General features: G+C 42.5%; 1 protein-coding gene across 1 annotated transcript in view; it reads left to right on the top strand.

Moving 5' to 3' along the window:
- Window positions 1-17,530: 17,530 nt before the first annotated feature.
- LOC147890866 (large ribosomal subunit protein uL18c-like) overlaps window positions 17,531-19,111 on the top strand; it is a 42,808-nt gene continuing 41,227 nt past the window's right edge. Inside the window, exons 1-2 of the mRNA XM_087389908.1 lie at window positions 17,531-17,611; window positions 17,811-17,888. The gene's annotated coding sequence lies outside the window, so the exon portion shown is untranslated. The remainder of the gene's footprint in view (window positions 17,612-17,810; window positions 17,889-19,111) is intronic.

Here is a 19,111-nt window from a genome sequence, read left to right as displayed (position 1 = left end):
TGCTCATGTTTTGGCTGTCGTGCGTCCTTATTCTTAGACTTTGGCTTAAGCTAATTCAGTTCTAGCATCTTCTTTTTAGCATACTAGCAAGTAGACTCATCATGTCCATATTTGGAACAAATCCCATAGTATCTTGCTCTATTGTAGCCATCTTCTATATGCCCCTTCTTGAAGAACTTGTTATACCATTTTCTCTTCCTGACTCAACTTCTCTTGGTATCCCATTTCCTTTAAGGATTTTTTCACAACTCACTTCAACTTGTCAAGTTTAGTCAAGGTATCCTTACTTCCTTTAATTTTCTTTTTGGGCTTCTCCTTGGAGGGTGCACTTTTCTCCATTGCAATAACTCAATTCAACAAGTCTTCATATGTCTTGTTGGATTGACAATTTCTGAGGATTGAAGATCAATTTGAGTACATCTTGTACTCAACCAAGCTCGTAGTGACTTGTCATATGGAGTTGTATTGAGTTGATTGATTGGAGCTGTCTATCTGAGTACAAAATCTTGAATAGATTCGTGTTCCTTTTACTTCAGGTCACTAAGTTTAGTGCAGACATCCTCTTCATTGATCTCTTATCGGAATCTTTTAAGAAAGCTTTGGACATTTGCTACTAGTCCTTGAAATAACCAAAGAAATTTGGTTGTCTTAGAAAGTATACAAGGAGACTAGTTTATGTATTCCTTCTTTGTCACTGCGCCATTTATATGGCAAACTCACACAAAACTTTGCAAGTGATTGTAAGGATCTTGTCTTTTGTTCTGTTACAATCTTGAAACTTGCCTTTGATTGGAGTAGCTAGTTTAACCTTAATAGTAGGCAACTTGATTTTCTTTAATGCTTCCTTAGCTTTGTCATCATCTTCATGGTGGCATTCCCCATATGGTTATGGTTGTGGTGGTGTCCTTTTACTGATAAAGAAGCTGGCATCCACCTCATAGCCATGAACCTTTTGTATTGCCAGCCTTGGCTTTTAATGATGCATATGGAGGCATCCCTCTATTGGTGCAATACTTGGTGTTTGGTTCCTTGATGGTGGAGAAGGATTGATTGTCCCTTGTCCCAACAGCGAGGCTAACATCATCACACCCCACTTTTATGACTATGCTTTGAGTCTTGATTAGAATCTTGGCTATGACTATGTTTAGTCTCCTATTCTTTTGCCTTTGACACGTGTGGACCTCTATTGTTCTTCCTGGCTAGGAATGTGTCTAGTCTCATAGCTAGATTTATGGTGTTGGCTTGGAGAATAGCTCGATCTACGTTATGACCTATAGGACTCTTTAGAATGGAGACTCTTCATCGACAATTGCTCAAAATCTTCTTGCCAAGACCTGAAAGCTTCCTCTCTATTGAAAGGTCCAGGCCATCTCGGACGATATGTAGAATTGGCTCACTTCTAGTGTCCATATGTTATCCTAGAACAACTCTTCTGTGCACGTGGCTGAGTCTTGTCTATCTGATTTCCTCATCGTAGGGGATCCCTAGATCCTCTTCCCAATGCCATTGGTCATCTCATACTGGCTTTGAATTTATTGTAGCTTCCTGGTCTCCCATATTCTACCAGCCTCTACAACCTCTTTGTAGTTATTCCTCTTGTCTTGCCACATACCTTTCTCTCCTCACTAAGAGCATGTGTCTCAGACATTCTTGTAACAATCGAATGAGATGAAGAGATTCTTAGGAGAACTCCTTACTCCAGACACCGGTCATCAAACAAGTTTGCAAGATGATGAGAGCCTCAGACTATCTTGAGAGAAACTTTTTGCAGTAGTTTGCTAAACTGAGTATCGACTATATCTCGGCTTGGGTCAACATAGAGTTCTTCTAGTGGAAATCGTGCACTCAATCCTATGGATGTCTATTCTCAATCAGGTCAATTCCCCACTCAACATTTCAGTGTGTCACTTCCCAGTAGGATCACCCAATGTTGATGATCTTTTGAGTTAACTAGCTAACTACTCGTAGCTAGGCTCGGTGCAAGCATGCTTGTAGATAAAGATCTCTTTCTTGCAATATGTGGGTTGTTGTACAGGGTTGTAAGTCAATACAAAAATATGCAAAAATAGACTTCAGAGTAACTAACACAAGGTGGCACAACGAGTAGGCAAACTGTATGAAGATAGGTACAGAGTACTCAATTGGGAGAGAAAGAGACAAGAGAAGAAAACCAATGCCAAATATATTATAAAAGCAATCTACTCATTACAATAGTGTTAGATATCAATGCTCTACTCTTGTGTAACTATGCAGGAACTAGCTAACTCTACTTGTAAGCCCCCCATATGAGGAGAAGGCACTTGAGTAGCTCGGTTGGACGGCTTCAAATAGAGTTGGCACACCACCGACTAGGCTACTGACCGCATTGAGGGTAGATGGAGCATTTCCCAGGGCAGCCCACTCTCGAGTTACGGGGCCCGTTTGGAGTCCCAGATGATCCCGAATGGCTATGGGCCGAACGATGACCATAGGACAGTTGCTCTGTTTTGTGCATTGGTTCTATCATGTGGTCGGTGGCCTATTTCGAGACCGACCCCCAGTCGACCATTTTGGGCAGACTGGGTCAGTCACCCAATTGAGCCTAACCGACTGGTGGCTATATAAGAGCGAGCTTGTGAAGCCCATTTCATCACTTGCTATAGCAACCCTGATTCCTTAGCATATAGACTCCATCCTCTACTATTTCCAGCTTGCCATCGAAGCTTCTTTCATAGGAGCGCATGGTTGGGAGGCAACACCATCTATTGTATCAGTTCTATAGTAATCAAATTTTTGATTCTCCATACTATATGGTTTTCTCTCTTGTGTATGAGATCCTGTTATCTGTTGAGCACAGACGTATTATTTTCTTACATGGTATCAGAGCCTGGACTCTAGCAAGAAGATTTGGTAGTGTGTTTTGGTTTGCGAGCAGATTGTGAGAGATGGCCCAGCCCGCAAGACTGCGAATCCCACCGTTCGGTGAAAGCAAAAAGTTGGACGGCTATAACTATCCTCTCTGGAAGTTCAAGATGAAGACCATCCTAAGTGCATATGAGTTTTGGGACACTACTGCTGGGGTGGACGTGAGGCCGACCGGATCCAACCAATGTAGGACAACAGATAGTACCAACTACGGATGAGATTATCGTGTGGACAAGAAGAAATGCAGATGCGCTATGTTCTATTGTCTGCAGTGTAAGTGATTCCATCATGGCGTTAATTCAACATGTCACCACAGCAAAGGAGGCATGGACAGTCTTGAAAAATCAGTACGAGCCCATGAATCAGATGCAGATTTAGAATCTGGAGACTCAACTCACGAACGAGAAGTTATCTACGTCTGAAGCGGCAGAGAAGTTCATCACCAGGGTGAAGAATCTGCGCGATCAGATGATTGCGATTGGCATCACCATCACCAACGAGAATCTAGCACGAAGGTGCATACGGATTCTCCCACCAAATTACGACGGTCTTGTTACTACGCTGAATACGCAGAATAGAAATCTGCCCCTCAACTTTGAGGATTTCAGTGCAATGCTTCTGGAGGAGAAGATGCGTCAAAAGATGAGGACTGGAGAAGATTCGGCGTTCTAGACCGGATCAAAGAAAGGTAAGGGTAAGGACTCTGGTAACCCATCTTCTTCTGATGATAAAAAGAGAAAGAAGAAGATCAAGTGCTTCTATTGCAACAAGGCAGGTCACAAGCAGAATGAGTGCCGAAAGAAGATTGCAGATGAGAAGAACGAAGTAAAAAAAGAGTCAACAATAGCGCATAGGTAGTACCAGTAGAGCTCTTCATAGCAATTGAGGAGATTTGCACAGAGGTAATTCATGTACCTGCAGATGAACCTTGGATCATCTCAGCTTTCAGTGCTCAAGCGGATGTGAAGAACACTAATGAGAGGTTTGGTCATCTAAACCTTAGTTCTTCGAAGGAGATGAATAAAAGTGAAATGATTGCAGACCTACCAGAAATTTCAGATCTGCCCAATGTATGTGAAGCTTGCATGATGGGCAAGCAGCATTGGCATCCCTTTCCTAAAGAGGCCAGCAGGGCAAAGGCTCCTCTAGAGCTCGTTCACACGGACCTCTGCAGAAAGATGGAGATGGAAGCTTTGGGTGGTTCCTACTACTTCATGACGCTGATCGACGACTATAGTAAAATGATATGGATATACTTTCTGAAGACTAAAGATGAGGCTTTTAGTAGGTTCAAGGAATGGCATGTAATGGTCGAGAAGGAATCAGGGAGGAAGGTGAAGAAGTTGAGATCAGACAGAGGTGGAGAGTTCACATCGACTGAATTCGAGAGTTACTGCAAAAGTCACGGGATCAAGAGGCAAAAGCCCCCGCCACATACATCATAGCAAAATGGAGTAGCAGAATGCAAGATAAGCGTCATCTACGAAATGGGCTAGAGTATGATAAAAGGGAAAGATTTGCCAAAGACTTTCTTGGCTAAAGCATATAACATTGTAGTTTACATCCTCAATCGTAGCTACACAAATGTTGTGAATGGGATGACTCCACTGCAAGCCTTTTTTTGGTAAGAAACCTTCAGCTGCACATTTCAGAGTTTTTGGATGTGATTGTTTTGTGCATGTCCTTGATGCTACTAGGACCAAATGGGAACCGAAGAGCCAGAAGTGTATTTTCTTGGGCTACAGTGAAGAGGCGAAGGGTTACCATCTCTAAAACCCTATTACCAAGATGGTAATTGTGAGTTGTGATGTGGTCTTCTCAGAACAGCTGCATCAATTAGAGGAGGATGCTTCCTTCCCAGACAACCAAGACCAGGATATCCATCCAATACCACCACCAATAGCAAATCGAACTCCCCCAACTGTGCTTGGGAGGATTCAAGACAAAGAAGATGAAGAAGAGTCTACAGAACCATAATGGCAACGGCCATTCTCGAAGTGGGTAAAGCAGCTTTTAGATAGCAGAGAACCTCTAGCCATGAGGAGGAACCATCCGAATACCATCGGTCCAAGAGATTAGAGGAGCAAAGAAGGGCGCAGGAACACTTGGTCAACTATGCTTTGATGACAGCGGTGATCCGTGCTGATGAACCTAAGTGTCTTGAAGAGGCACAGGGTGATGATAGGTGGATGGAGGCTATGCAGTCGGAGTGTGGCTCCATAATGAAGAACAACACTTGGGACTTTATGGACCGACCACCAAAATGCAAGGTAATCGAAACCAAGTGGGTGTACAAGACCAAGTACAAGTTCGACAGCACGTTGGATAAGTACAAGGCTCAACTCATAACAAAAGGATTTGCATAGGTACATGGTTTTGATTATCAGGATACTTTTGCTCCTACAGCTTGATTAACCACAATTCGCAGTGTTTTGGCTTTAGCTGCCCAGGGAAGTTGGCCCGTGTTTGGATGTAAAATCTACTTTTCTGAATGGAGATCTCAAGGAGGAGGTATATGTGGAACAACCACTAGGTTTTGAGATCCCCGATTTAGAAGATAAAGTCTACAAACTGAAAAAGGCACTTTACGGCCTGAAACAAGCCCCACGAGCATGGTACCAGTGAATTGATGCCTACTTTCTACAAAACGGGTTCAAGAGGAGTCCATCTGATGCAAATTTGTATATCTTCAGAGAAGGAGGCAAGTGTATGATCGTGGTCCTTTATGTCGACGACCTTGTCATAACAGGGAACCATGAAGAGAAGATCTCATAGACAAAGCATTTGCTAGGAAGAGAGTTTGAAATGACAGACCTCGGACTAATGCATTTCTATTTGGGGATTGAAGTTTGGTAGAAGCCGAAACAGATCTTCATTTCACAACTGAAGTATGCTAGAGAGATACTGAAGGCATTTGGCATGGCTGAGTGCAAGACAGTTGGTACCCCTATGGAGGTTGACGTGAAGCTCTCAAAGGAGGATTCATCAGTGGATGAAGTGAAGTACAGAAGACTTGTGGGCAGTTTGATTTACCTATGCAACACGCGGTCGGACACCAGTTTTGCGACTGGTGTACTGGAGGATAGGGATGTAGGTGCTGAAATACATCAAAGGCACACTTGATTATGGCATCACCTATACCAAGGGCAACATCTTGACTGGACTCTGTGACTCGGATTGGGCAGGAGACGTGGACAGTAGGAGATCAGTGACCGGTTACTATTTCTCACTTGGATCTGGAGCTGTGTCATGGGTCAGCAAGAAGCAACCCACACTTTCTCTTTCTTCTACCGAGGCCGAGTACAAATCAGCATGCTTTACTTCTTGCAAAGCAGTATGGTTGAGGAGGATTTTGGGGGACATGGGTGCAGTGTAGAATGAGCCTACGCAGTTATCATGTGATAGTCAGAGTTGCATGGCGATTGCAAAGAACTCGGTGTTCCATGCTTGCACAACACACATTGAGATTCAATATCACTTTATACGCGAGCTCATCATGGATGGAGAGGTCGACTTGGTGTACTGTCCGACCACAGAGAATGCTATGGACATCTTCATGAAGGCTCTTGGAAAAGACTTGCTGGAGAGGCATCTTCATCGACTTGGCATTGGGCCGAAAAAATAAGTTCACTTGCAGGTGGACATTGAGGGGGGGTGTTAGATATCAATGCTCCACTCTCGTGTAACTACGCGGGAACTAGCTAACTCTACTTGTAAGCCCCCCATATGAGGAGAAGGCATTTGAGTAGCTTGGTTATCCGGTAGGTCTTGGTTTACACCAGATGGGGACCATGTGTGGCCTGATGGCTGGACGGCTTCAGATAGAGTTGGCACACCACTGACTAGGCTACATGAAAGTGTGGGAAGGCATCCCATGACTGACTGCATTGGCGGTAGATGGAGCATTTTTTGGGGTAGCCCATTGTCGAGTTGCGGGGCTTGTTTGAAGTCCCAGATGATCCTGAATGGCTGTGGGCCGAACGGTGTCCGTAGGTCAATTGCTCTGTTTTGCACATTGGTTCTATCATGTGGTCGGTGGCCTATTTCGAGATCGAACCCCAGTCGATCGTTTTGGGCAGATTGGGTCAGTCACCCAATTGAGCCTACCCGACTATGGCTGGTGGCTATATAAGAGCAAGCCCGTGAAGGCCATTTCATCACTGGCTATAGCAGTCCTAATTCCTTAGCATCTAGCCTCCATCCTCTATTGTTTCCAGCTTGCCATTGAAGCTTCTTTCACAGGAGCGCACGGTTGGGAGGCAGCGCCATCTATTGTATCAGTTCTACAGTAATCAAATTTTTGATTCTCCATACTATCTGGTTTTCTCTCTTGTGTACGAGATCCTGTTATCTGTTGAGCATAGATGTTGTATTATTTTCTTACAAATAGCTCGTGGTTGCACATTCCGTAAATAGTTCCACTCAACTCCTGACTCAAACTCACCTTCCCTTCGTCTCAATTGGACTAGAAGCTCTATGAACCCTCCGACTGATCCAGACTCCCTAGCTTGATGCTACTCTCTCAAATCTATCTTACCACCAGTATGAGCTTTGCTGACCACACAAGGGCGAGCTCACTAACTTCTAAATCTATTGCTAGCTAACTTGGTGGACCACGTTCCACCATTGGTGGTTGTTGTTGGATCTTTGATTTCGTCTGGAATTTGTGGGGTGTCTTCATTTCCTCTGTCAACACCATTTGAATCCACACCTTCTCTAGACTAGCTTCTAGGACTACCTTCTATGTAAGCTTTGCCGAGCAAGTTTTATGTTATTGTATTTCTTGTTTCTCATAGGGGAATTCTACGATATTGGTAGAGATGTATTTATCAACTCAGAGAAACTAAGAACAAGTTGTACTTTCACATTTCCTCATTTGATGTGATCCTTCAATGAATGCCAAAATTCACGTCCATCTCCATTTGTAATTCAAGAGGTTCTTGATTTCAAAACATTTGTCAAGGGGTACTTGTGCAAAGGAAAAGATGCTTTGGTGGGACATTCAAAACCATTGCAGTTTTGGTTTTTCATGCGTGATGGTGATCCAGTGTTTCAATATATGATGCATCCAAAATCAGGTCAATGGAAGCCACTAAAAGGTATTCAATTATGGAAATGTGATGCAGAAGGTAGAGCAATGCTACCATCAGGAATTCCCAATTTTGTTTCTATACGAACATACATAAATGATAAAGATGTTATAATTTTGGGAATCAAGAAGCATGTGGAATATTCTTATAGGTCCCTCTTGAGTGCCTCTTAGTGAGGAGTAGATCTTTGGGATTGGAGGTGTATCTCTCTTGGATGTGACCTTGGTAGTGGCTATGTTAACTTGAGACAAAGACGTTTCTTTGGCTTTACTAGGAGTGGTCACCATTGACTGTGCATTGTCTAAATGTGCATGCAGTCTACTTTTTTTTGGGGCAAAAAACTAGCGACACTAAGTACATCCCGATAATTCTATAGTACTGGGGGGAGGTCGTTCCAATGGTATTTTAGTCCCTTGTGTACAATAGTCATACTATTGATCTGGCACTAGCTCCCCTTGTGGCTCATTAACTGGCATGGCGTCGATGGGCGGTTCTAGTGATGATGTAGCCTCGGGCTCTGATGCTGATCTTTCCTCAGGTTCTGGTGCTGATCTTGCCTGTGGCTTTGGTAGCTGCTGTTGGTGGAGATATATTGGTTGCAGTTGTGCATCGAGCTGTAGCATGGAGGAGAAGAGAGGAGAAGGAGGAGGAGGGAGGAGGAGGAGGAAGAGGGAGGAGGAGAAGGGAGGAGGAGGAGGGAGGAGGAGAGGGAGAGGATGGGTTGCAAGGTTGGAGGAGAGGGGAGGAGGAGTTGCAAGGTTAGGACATGCTTTTGGACGTGGAGTGCAAGGAAGCATGGACACTTGAGACAATTGCTTGGAATAACAAAGTAGAACTCAACACAATGCCCCAAAGAGTATGGGCTTCATTCCATTATGGGGTATTTATACAAGTTGGAGAGCTTCTCTCTTTGCATGTAGGAATTGTAAGACATTCTCTCTCTACATGTAGAACTTGCATATAGAAGTTGCATGTAGAACTTGCATGTAGGAGTTGCATGTAGGACTTGCATGTAGGAGTTGCATGTAGGAGTTGCATGTAGGACTCGCATATACGAGTTGCATGTAGGACTCGCATGTAGGAGTGGCATGTAGGAGTTGCATGTATACTCACATGTAGGAGTGGCATGTAGGACTTGCATGTAGAACTCACATGTAGGAGTGGCATGTAGGACTCGCATGTAGGACTCGCATGTAGGAGTTGCATGTAGAACTCACATGTAGGAGTTGCATGTAGGAATCGTATGTAGAACTTGCATGTAGAACATATAAGTTGGATTTCTAAGAGGGATTATTTCTAGCCTTATGCAAGTACAAGCGAAGCTTTTCCACTACTCTACACACACATTCTGTTCTACCTAAGTCCATGTTGGCACAGAGACAACAGTCCCTCCACACAATCAACCTTCTGATTGCCACTTGTAACATTATCTACTTCTGTGCCCTCATGAAACTCTTTGTCTGCTAGACTAAATGCATCTTGAACATTTTCAAGTTGAGGCTTCTTTCTAACCACTCTCAAGCAAGCTATGTGTTTTCTATCCTTTGGGTTGTCCCCTTCTAACTCCTCTCTCGACTCATCACCCAATCATTAATTGTATTGTTCTTTCTCTAGTTCTTGTGTTTTTTGCACCTTTGTGAGTATATTCTCACCCTACCTCTGTTTTCCTTTCCTTGACATTGATGAAAGAAATGCACTGAACCTCCCCTTAAGCTTTCATGTCTTCCTCTCCTTTATTTTCCTCCTAGCAGTCTTTCTCTCATAAAAAATTATCTTTTACTCAAACTTATGAATCAGTCCAAACTACTCTGCACACAGCTAGCTTGATATTCTTCTTACACATTCTATTGAGTTGCTCCAATCTCCAAATTCATATCCGTACTTTTTGAAACCCCCCACATGTTTTTAAAGCTCTTCTTGCAAATTGCAATTAATATTGGTAAACATCTGACTAGACATCTCACTTAGTACAACACCATGAATCTCATGGCCACGGCTACCCCATAATTGAATCTTAGTTTGCCATCAACAAAATTGCTTTTAATTGGTCGATACTTCATTCCATTTCCATGGACTTTAATGTTAAAATAAACAATCTTGATATCTACATTTAATCTTGGATGAAATTTACATTCAATCATGGTTGAAATTTACATTCAATCATGTACATATCTCATTTATTACATCACGAATCTTCATGGCCATGGCTACTCTACAAGTGTACTATGATTCTTAGATTTGTGCTCTTCATCTTACCATTGCCTTTGCCATCAACAAATGCTTCTATTTTCTCAATACTAAGCCCAGCCTATTTTGTTCCCATGGAAGTTAATCACAATGCGAATGGTAAGCAACTGTTCAAATTCTAAACTTGAAGCTACTTTTGGCACAGAGTTCATGGTTGAAGGACCTCGTAGAGAAGAAATAATAGCTTACCCCTTTTGCATTGATGCACACTCTCAACATATTCTCTTTTGAATATTGAGTACTTCGGGATGGACTCTTCCACTTAATTCTCTAAGGCATGACCTCCATGCATGTCATTGATTGAAAATGTCTAAAAGTGACCGCTGGTTAGTAGAGCTTGCGAAGAAATAAGCCGTGCTAATAGTTTTATTCTTTGGTGTCTCCTTCAATTTTCAACATCTTACTACTCTTTAAGGAGACAAATACGAAACCTGCCACGTGGAGCACCTTGGAGGTTTGGGGAAGAATTCTAGAGGTTCGAGGGAGGAGGAGGGAAAGAGGAGGAGCAAAGGGTAGGGTAGAGAGGGGCAGATTGCAGGTTCACCACATGGCACCATTGGGCAGGGTAGAGGGGCAAAAGCGGGACAAACACTGACTCGCTGGAGCATAACGTGGCAAGGCACGCTCTTGACATGTGGCTAGCCAATGCTTACTCTCGCGGTGCTGATTGCTTAGTTGGCTTGAACATGTGGCGTGATGCCTAAGCCCTTGTTCCATATATATATATATATCTATATATATCTAGAGAGAGAGAGAGAAGGGGGCAGAAGAAGAGAGAGAGAGGAGAGCGAAGAGACAAGAGATATATTATCTATTATGTTATATAATATGTAATATTCTATAAATCTATGTATATAATACATATTATATATAATATACTATAAGTAATATTTTATAAATCTATATATATAATACATTGTATATAATATAATATAATAATTATATATATATATATAGATAGATAGAGAGAGAGAATATATTATTATATTATATTATAACATATATCTATAATGAGAGGCCAATGCCACATGTAGGTTGGAGGGAGGGAGCTCCATTTTGAATGAGGTGCCTTGCCAACCAAGAGACACACTCTCTCTTTGCTCCCCATTCATGCTCATGCTCTCCTCCGCAAATCTTAGTAACCTCACACCCCTCTTTGAGCCCACCAAGATTCTCTCTCTCTCTCTCTCTCTCTCTCTCTCTCTCTCTCTCTCTCCTTGTGGTAGCCATCGACACAGATGCAAAGCTTCACATACTTGCAGCTTCCCATCTGCACAACTCATAATAGCAAATCATCCTCAACATGGTGGAGAGGAAGTTAACATTAAGGCTTCCTTGCAACATGCGCTTTTCATGTTCTTTTTTTTCTTAAAAGACCCATCAAAGAAACCATGGACGATGTCGAGATTCAGGTAAGATTTTGTAGATCTTCTGTCTGTAACTGTGCTTTCTCCACATCACACTTCTTAAGGGATACTTTGAACCGAATTTGAATATGCATCTCCACAAAACAAGGCATGCATATGCTTACGATAGGTGAAGTTACAAGACTTTGATGAGAAAACTTGACCAAACAACTCATTGTAGGTTCCCACATTCTTTGAAAGTAATTTTGGTGCGTGAACCTGCTACCTACTCTCTCTCTCTCTCTCTCTCTCTCTCTCTCTCTCTCTCTCTCTATCTCTCTGTGCACGCACACGCGCACGTGTGTGTTCTGGTCCTTGCCTTCCAATTTCTTCTGCAAATGGTTTGATACGAAGTTTCCTTGCAATGGTGAATGCTGAGGTTTGTCGCTATGCACAACCTTTATGAGAGGAGATTCCAACAACAAAGCAAAGCCATGATGGGATTCGTCCAACCAACTCAATAATGCTTGGCAAGAGTCAAAGTTGGTCTCCATGATGATGCTGTTGTTTGAGTTGACAGTTCTTTGATGCTGTTTTGGGGTAAATTTCCTCTATAAAGTCTACATGGAGCATATGTTTTTGTCCAAGTACTTATTGATTAGGACCCTCATGGAAATGGAGCCCAACACTGTTTCTTCGAAAAGTTCATGCTAGCTACACTCTCGAATCTCACATGAACAATACCCTCTTTTAATGATAGCGGCCTCACTTAGATGTTCTATCCCAATGTGTGTTCCATGGTGAGGCTACAAATTTATGTAAGATGACATCTGTAGACCCTGACGAGGTGCTCATCCTTCGTAAAAGCCAACATTCCATTCATCTTGCACCATTAAAAGTGACGAGATAATGGCAATACATCCTTAGAACATGGGTTACTGGAATGCAACAAAGAGGGACAGGTTTATGGAACCATTTCTTTGGGTAGCCAAATGGGTGTGGTTGTTGCACAGATTAGCAAATGCAGCCAATTCTCCAATGTAGATCATTGAAGTGGGCGAGGTTAAGAGGTGGATCCTATGTATGTAAAAGCAGTTGTTGTTTAGCTTATTGGAAGCTGTCGGAGCTGCCAAGTGACCCTAAACCCTTCATGCCTACTTCGATTGACAATATCCTGACCAAATTCATGGTAGCACCTTGCCATGCTCAAGCACTCCCTACCTCAACCCTCTCAATGTTTAAATGGAGGCTGTTAAGTAGCCAACTACAACTTGAGACCAAATAGGCATCAATGAGATCCAACATCTATCATGAAATGTCCACAAGACATTACAAGTGTTGCATAGCTTTCTTTATTATGAAGTCTATAAAATATCCACAATAAGAAGCTTGAATACATAGAGCTTGCTTGATGAATCTTAGGATGATGTTTTCATTGCCATCCGTACAATTTAGATGTGCAAATTGCAAAGATACCCATTCAGCAAGGTATTCCAAAGTAAATTCCTACCATTCATCACATATATTGAGAATACTAATTTGGAAGAGAGTAGAATGACAAGTAAACTACATAGTGGAAAGGAAGAAATTGTAGGATGCAAGGATTCCATGAATCAAATCTCCTTCGGCAAATTTAAACTATGAAGATCAAATTGAAACCTTAAGTCCCTTGAAACCATGTCTAAGAATGCAAATATGTGGAAGTTTGGGGCATAGGAGGAAAACCTTTTTTAATATCGGAACTATTTTAATCCCATTAGTGTGGAAACCTTGTTCATGGAAAACTTTCATCAATAAATAGGGCCCTTCTCTCTACACCTTTGTCTAGGACTAAAGGTAGATGATTTTGATGAAGAGGACTCGCATGGAATGCAAGGCAAAGATAACAAAGCTACGTGGATGAAGATTGATCCTGTGGCGATGCAAAATGTCTTCTCTAATACTCAAAGCAAGGATTTCCAATCTATGGTTAGTAACAATGTCTCAAGAAGTAGCACCAAGTCTTCTATACATATATTAAGGAGAGAGAAGGTTGAAATTGCCATGGAGTGGAGGTTGAAACTACCACGTGGAGCATGGAGAGAGTCCAACCTTAGAGCTCAAATGATTCGTGAGTGTGTGATTTTGATGTATGATTTGTTGTAGTGAAAAGATTGTGAGGCACTGACGATAGGAGCTGAATTGGCGTGAGTGATACAAAATGCAAATCTTTGTGACACAAGATCCACTGGCAAGACATGTAGAGGCAAGGTGTTGTGGGCTATGTGCTTTGATCGGAGTTCAATCAAAGGGCTATCTATGATGGCATTGTTTGAACCGATCATCCAGTAGCATGATTCTTAGAAGTTGTGAGAATCTGCTTTTCTCTCCTTTGGTTGCATCATTCTGATTTGTTGTTGCTTGCATTGTGCAAAAAGTTACCATTTGTTCAAATACTTTGCTTCCCTCTTTGAGTTTATGCATCCAGTTGAGCTTTGAGAGCATAAATGCTTATCTTCAATTAGTTTGTTGTTTTGGCTATAGGCCACTTGATGATTGCCAAATTGGATTTTGGATATGGCATTTGTATGCCAGCTCTGATGATGTTGATGTGGCCGATAGTTGTTGTTGCCATGGTCAGTTCTTTTATGGGATGGCGCTTGCTACATTGGTTAGCACTACTGCGGCCATAATTCATAAGCCTTTGTGTTTGTGTGTGTGTGAGTGAATAGTCTCGAGAAAAACTTTTTTCTAATATAAATATAGTGGTTTCACGAAAAAAAAGTGTATTGGTATGTATGTATATGTTTTTCACAAATTTTCTTAAAATTCCTCAAAGTTTGGATTTATAAATGGAACCATAAATTTGATTAAAGGTATCTATGATTGCAACTTTGAGACTCAACAAGACCCAGCGGAGCGGGTCCCTAGCCCACCGTCATAGACGGGTCAGGTTACTTGTTAAGCTGCTAAAGTAAAAAAGTTAACAACATTCAAAGCACGCTCATCATTTAATTGTTGGCAATAAGCACACTCATCATTACGATAGGTAGCCTAGAGGCATGTTTTGGTTTTGAGATCTCTCCTTGAACCAAGTGTCACGATCTTAAGCATTGATCTCCCAAAAATCGAATGGTCTAAGTTTTGTGTTATTTTTTACTATGATTGCTTTTCTCTATTTGCTTTATTCTTGAAAAAGAAGCTCTCAAATTGGTTTCTTCTCGATTGGATTGTCTAAACGTGCCTTAGCACTTGTCGAGCTTCTTTCCCATCTTTGTAGCCATAGAATTGGGATTATGCATGATTTACTGCAATTGTTGAGGTCAGAAAGACTAGAATTTGAGTTGTAGGGCAGAATTAGGAATATAGGCAATGATGTAGATGCGGAGTGGAACAATGGCTATATGAGCAGAATCGGGTTTTCTCTGGCCAAGAATTGTCTGTCAGATGGGGCTTTCGTACCTCTTATGGCCACTCTTAAGGTTTGGAAATGCCTGATTGTCACCTTCCTCTCAGCTTTTCTCTTCGTTTTTTTCCTTATCGAAGCCTTCCTTGCAGCCATCCTCTTTGTTTTCATCATTTTCTATCCCCTCGGCTACACCCTTGCCGCAGTCTTTAGGTAGCAGAGGCCAGCATAGATTTAGACTCCTGTGGATCATCTTAGGGCCGCCCCTAGTAGTCGAGATGGTTTTGTGCTGTCTCACAAATCCAACGTGATGATTGAGAGGTGACTGCATTGGATAGGCTCGCAACAACAACAACAATTGCTTTTGTGAAGCAGTTTGAGGTGAGATCTCCACTCAGAAACAATTACTCTGTCCACCAAACATGACGTTGTTGTCCTACAATGGTGAGCACAATGCATTGTCATTACACATGCATAATGGCAGTCAACACGCACAATCTTTCCCTTTGCTATCATAGTGATCTCTCCTCCGATTGTCACTTGGATCTCAAGAGCAGCTGCTGCAGATCTTTCTGCAGTGTTCTATTGTGACGATCATCTTTGTTGCTGCAACACAAAGGGAATTACAAACCGTCTACCTCCCATGATGCATTGCGACATATTTTATTGATAGGAACCACAATAGATGAAGAAAGTCGAATCCACTAGTGGTGGCGCAAGCAGGCGGGCATGGTATGTTGGGCTAGTTTGTGGACTTGTTTCTATAGAGGCTGGTGCACATCGCAGATGCGCCAGATGCCAAGAATGAGCATGCGGTTGTAGTTCACATTGGGCAGAAGCCCTAAGAAATAAAGATAAGATGTGTTTCACATTCATTGGAAATTTTGTTGCCTTGAGCATAATGAAGAGAGAAAAATCAGTTGATGCATCTGACATGCAAAGAACTGGTGTAGAAGGAACCTCGTCCCCCAAAATGGAGCTATCCCAAGGAACTTAGCCGTAATGATAGCTTTCAATCAATAACCTCAGCGCTAATCATTTAAGGAAAGTAGACTTCAATCAGCTTGAATCCCTGCAGGAAACACCCCTAGCAAATTGCTGCTCTTTCCAAAACTCCCATTTCTTTTAGCAAATTGAGACAGTCTACCAAAAACCTACAAGACCAAGAAATAAACTTTGCGATGGCCAGACTCTATATTCAACCTCATTTAGGATCCATCATGTTCAAAAACTAAATTTGTGCTAACAAAGAAGTCTTGGATTTCCCAAACACATATGAATGAAGCAATGCAGATCTGGTGTATGCTACTATCCTCTAATGGAAAGAGATACATCAATGGAAAGAGAAAGATCGAGATCGCTCACTCCAATCTAGTCTTTCAGATGGTGCCCTCTTGAAGATGTGTGGTTTTGCAAATCAAAGTTTGAGGCATGAGCGATGACTTCGAAATGAAAAGGACCCCTTTGCGACACAATTTCTTGTGACAAAATTTTGATCTATGGCTATGGTGTTAAGGAGAGCTTGAGAGAGATTTACATGCCTTGTGTGGATAGAAGGTAGTTGGCAAAAATTGAGGGACGATCGTGGGACGACGGCTGAAGCGTGGCCTCGACAAAAGGAAGGATCTAATCGCCTCCATGCTTGATATACTGAGCAACAAAGAGAAGTCTGTTACCGCCCTCGAGCTCGTAATCGTCCAGAAGATGCTTGTTGTCAACCAAGGGACGTCCACATGTACTGCATGTATTCGCTGGGCTTTAGGCACATGCATGTTAAGACTTTCCTAGTTCTTGCCATAGCTTCTGTAGCATTCTCTGCGTCACTAACTCCCTGATTTCACATGCATCTTTGGGGATGTCAACCATAATTCCATCCATTTTAGCCCCTCTGTGCCATCTAGCAATTCGTGTAGCTTCCATTGTTTTGTGTGGTATCCTATTGGTGTCCATCTTTCCAACTTTGTTGAGGAATGCCATGAATTGGCACAATGCCTCTCCTTCGAGAGGTATCATACCTGTCTCAGCCAACAAGATGGGGTTTGGTGTTTGTGCCTTCACCTCTAACTCCCCTATGAGAAATCGTTTATGCAAAGTCTCTATTTGGTTCCAGTACGCCCTAGAGAGCCCACGAAACCGCAAGTCACGACGAAGGGAGATCTGAATTCTTACAACATTCCTCTCTTTTGATGCATGTTATCGATGCAAGGGAGCAAGGAAATCCAAGATGGATGCAACATCGAAGGATGACGACACCTTTATTCATATGGTTGTAGTCTATGTAACAATATTATATAGACTACAACGAAATCAATTATTGTATCGCCTTATTCATGTGTTTTTTGGACTTCAACTTCCAATCACCACCCCTGACATTGCAGGGAGGATCGGGTCCTAGGAGACCCTGTGTGGGGTCTCATATCCATTACTTTACTCATTCGCTTTTTTCCTTAAAATTTTGATAAAATAGTTAGGTGCTCGAGGGTGCTCGAGGATGGAAAGGCTGCTCATAAAACAGGGACATACAATCGTTTATGCGTCTACAGAAGGCTGCGATGGAAGGAGACTTGTATGAGTATCTTTAGCAGGGAGCTTTGGAATCTGCGTATTTGGAAGATTAGTGGAAGCTGAAATATTGCAATGTGAGTCGAGATTGTTCCGTCACCTTTAGGATTTGGCCACACTTTTGAGCGTTTGTCTCTTGCTCTTGCACGCTTCCTTCCTTGTGGTGGTTTTGTTCGGCTCCATGAAGCTCTATCTATTCGCTGTCACTGATTCATCCTTATCCTTCTCAACTAATTTCATTCCACACCACTCACGATATGCTTGCCTTGGATGCAGCTGTCACCGTTGATGCTGTTGCCGGTAGGAGCGTACGTTGGAACCGCGACTCCTGAGTTTTCAAAACCCTTCCCCTACGTACATTTCTATCCCCCTCCACGCACACTGCTTGCTTTCAAACACTGCCACCTTGACCTCCGCTTTGATCTCCACCTTTGCTTCTTTTCCCATTAACTCTTCCCTCAGAGGTCTTCCTCCTATTCGTCCAGGAGTAGGCTTCGGCCCTAATCCAAATGTCTCCTTCCGAGTAGATCGTACTGGCAGCCGATAATATTTCCAAAAGCTACCAGAGATTCTTTCGACACCTTCAAAATTCAGACTCATGAATTTGGCTGGTTTGCTGTCAAAAGCATAGTTGCTAAAATCTTGATTTGAGCATTCAAAGCGCCTTTTGCGTAGCCTTTGCATTTTGGTGATTGCCCATGAAACTTTTTTTCCATAGGGTACCAATTGTTTAACGCTATGGACTGTGAGAGCATCACCAGATAAGTGTCCACATAAGTGATCACCATGACCTTTCAAGCTTTGGATTTTTCATGAGCTGCGATGCAAAGGGAGACGGTGGGATTGCAGAAATTGCGTCTCTCCTTGAGGAGGGAAAATGATCATAGAGCATACAGTGCCCACAGAGAGAAGCAACGGCAGGAAAGAAGCAATAGCAAGAAGAAGAAAGGGAGCAAAAGAAAAGGAGTTTTTTTTTTGGGCGGGAAAAACTACGAGTTCAAAACGTGCAGCCATGGCACCCAAAAACAGGCACTTCTCTTGAGTGCCACGTGGAGTACCTGAGTGCAAGTAAGGGTCTTCCTTTGCTTGCCACATGGCACCTTCTCTTTTAAAAATATAGAGATAGGGATAGAGATGAGTGACTATCATGAGATTGAAACTGCACTATGTTGTGTTTTTAGAGGATTGAGTTTGGGAATGTTCCTGGATTCATCTAGGTATAGGCCAGACTCTCTCAATTGGTCTTTATTGCTTTGTTGATGGAGTGTCTCTGGCCCTTTGAACTCGTTTGGTGGCTGCTGTAGCACTCAACGTGCATTGCCCTATTCTCCCGTGTGACTCAGCTCTCATTATGCCACTGGCTCAATTTATCAACACTTGGTATGTTATGAGGTACTGTGATTTGAAGGCCATCTTTGGACATTCTCCCTTGCTTATTGTCTTATCTTTTTGTGATGGCCTTCATATACGTGCTTTATTTGCCTACTCCATATCTTATTGCTTGGGTCCATCCCTCAAATTGCTTGGTGTTAGCGTTCACATGCGTGCATCGACCTCATGCATGCATGTCCTAGTGG

This window comes from Dipteris shenzhenensis, chromosome 18 (genome assembly GCF_047967505.1).
Source record: "Dipteris shenzhenensis isolate YYH24624 ecotype China chromosome 18, Dip_SZ_1.0, whole genome shotgun sequence".
Lineage (NCBI taxonomy): Eukaryota > Viridiplantae > Streptophyta > Polypodiopsida > Gleicheniales > Dipteridaceae > Dipteris > Dipteris shenzhenensis.
This window is presented reverse-complemented; position numbering and strand designations above follow the sequence as displayed.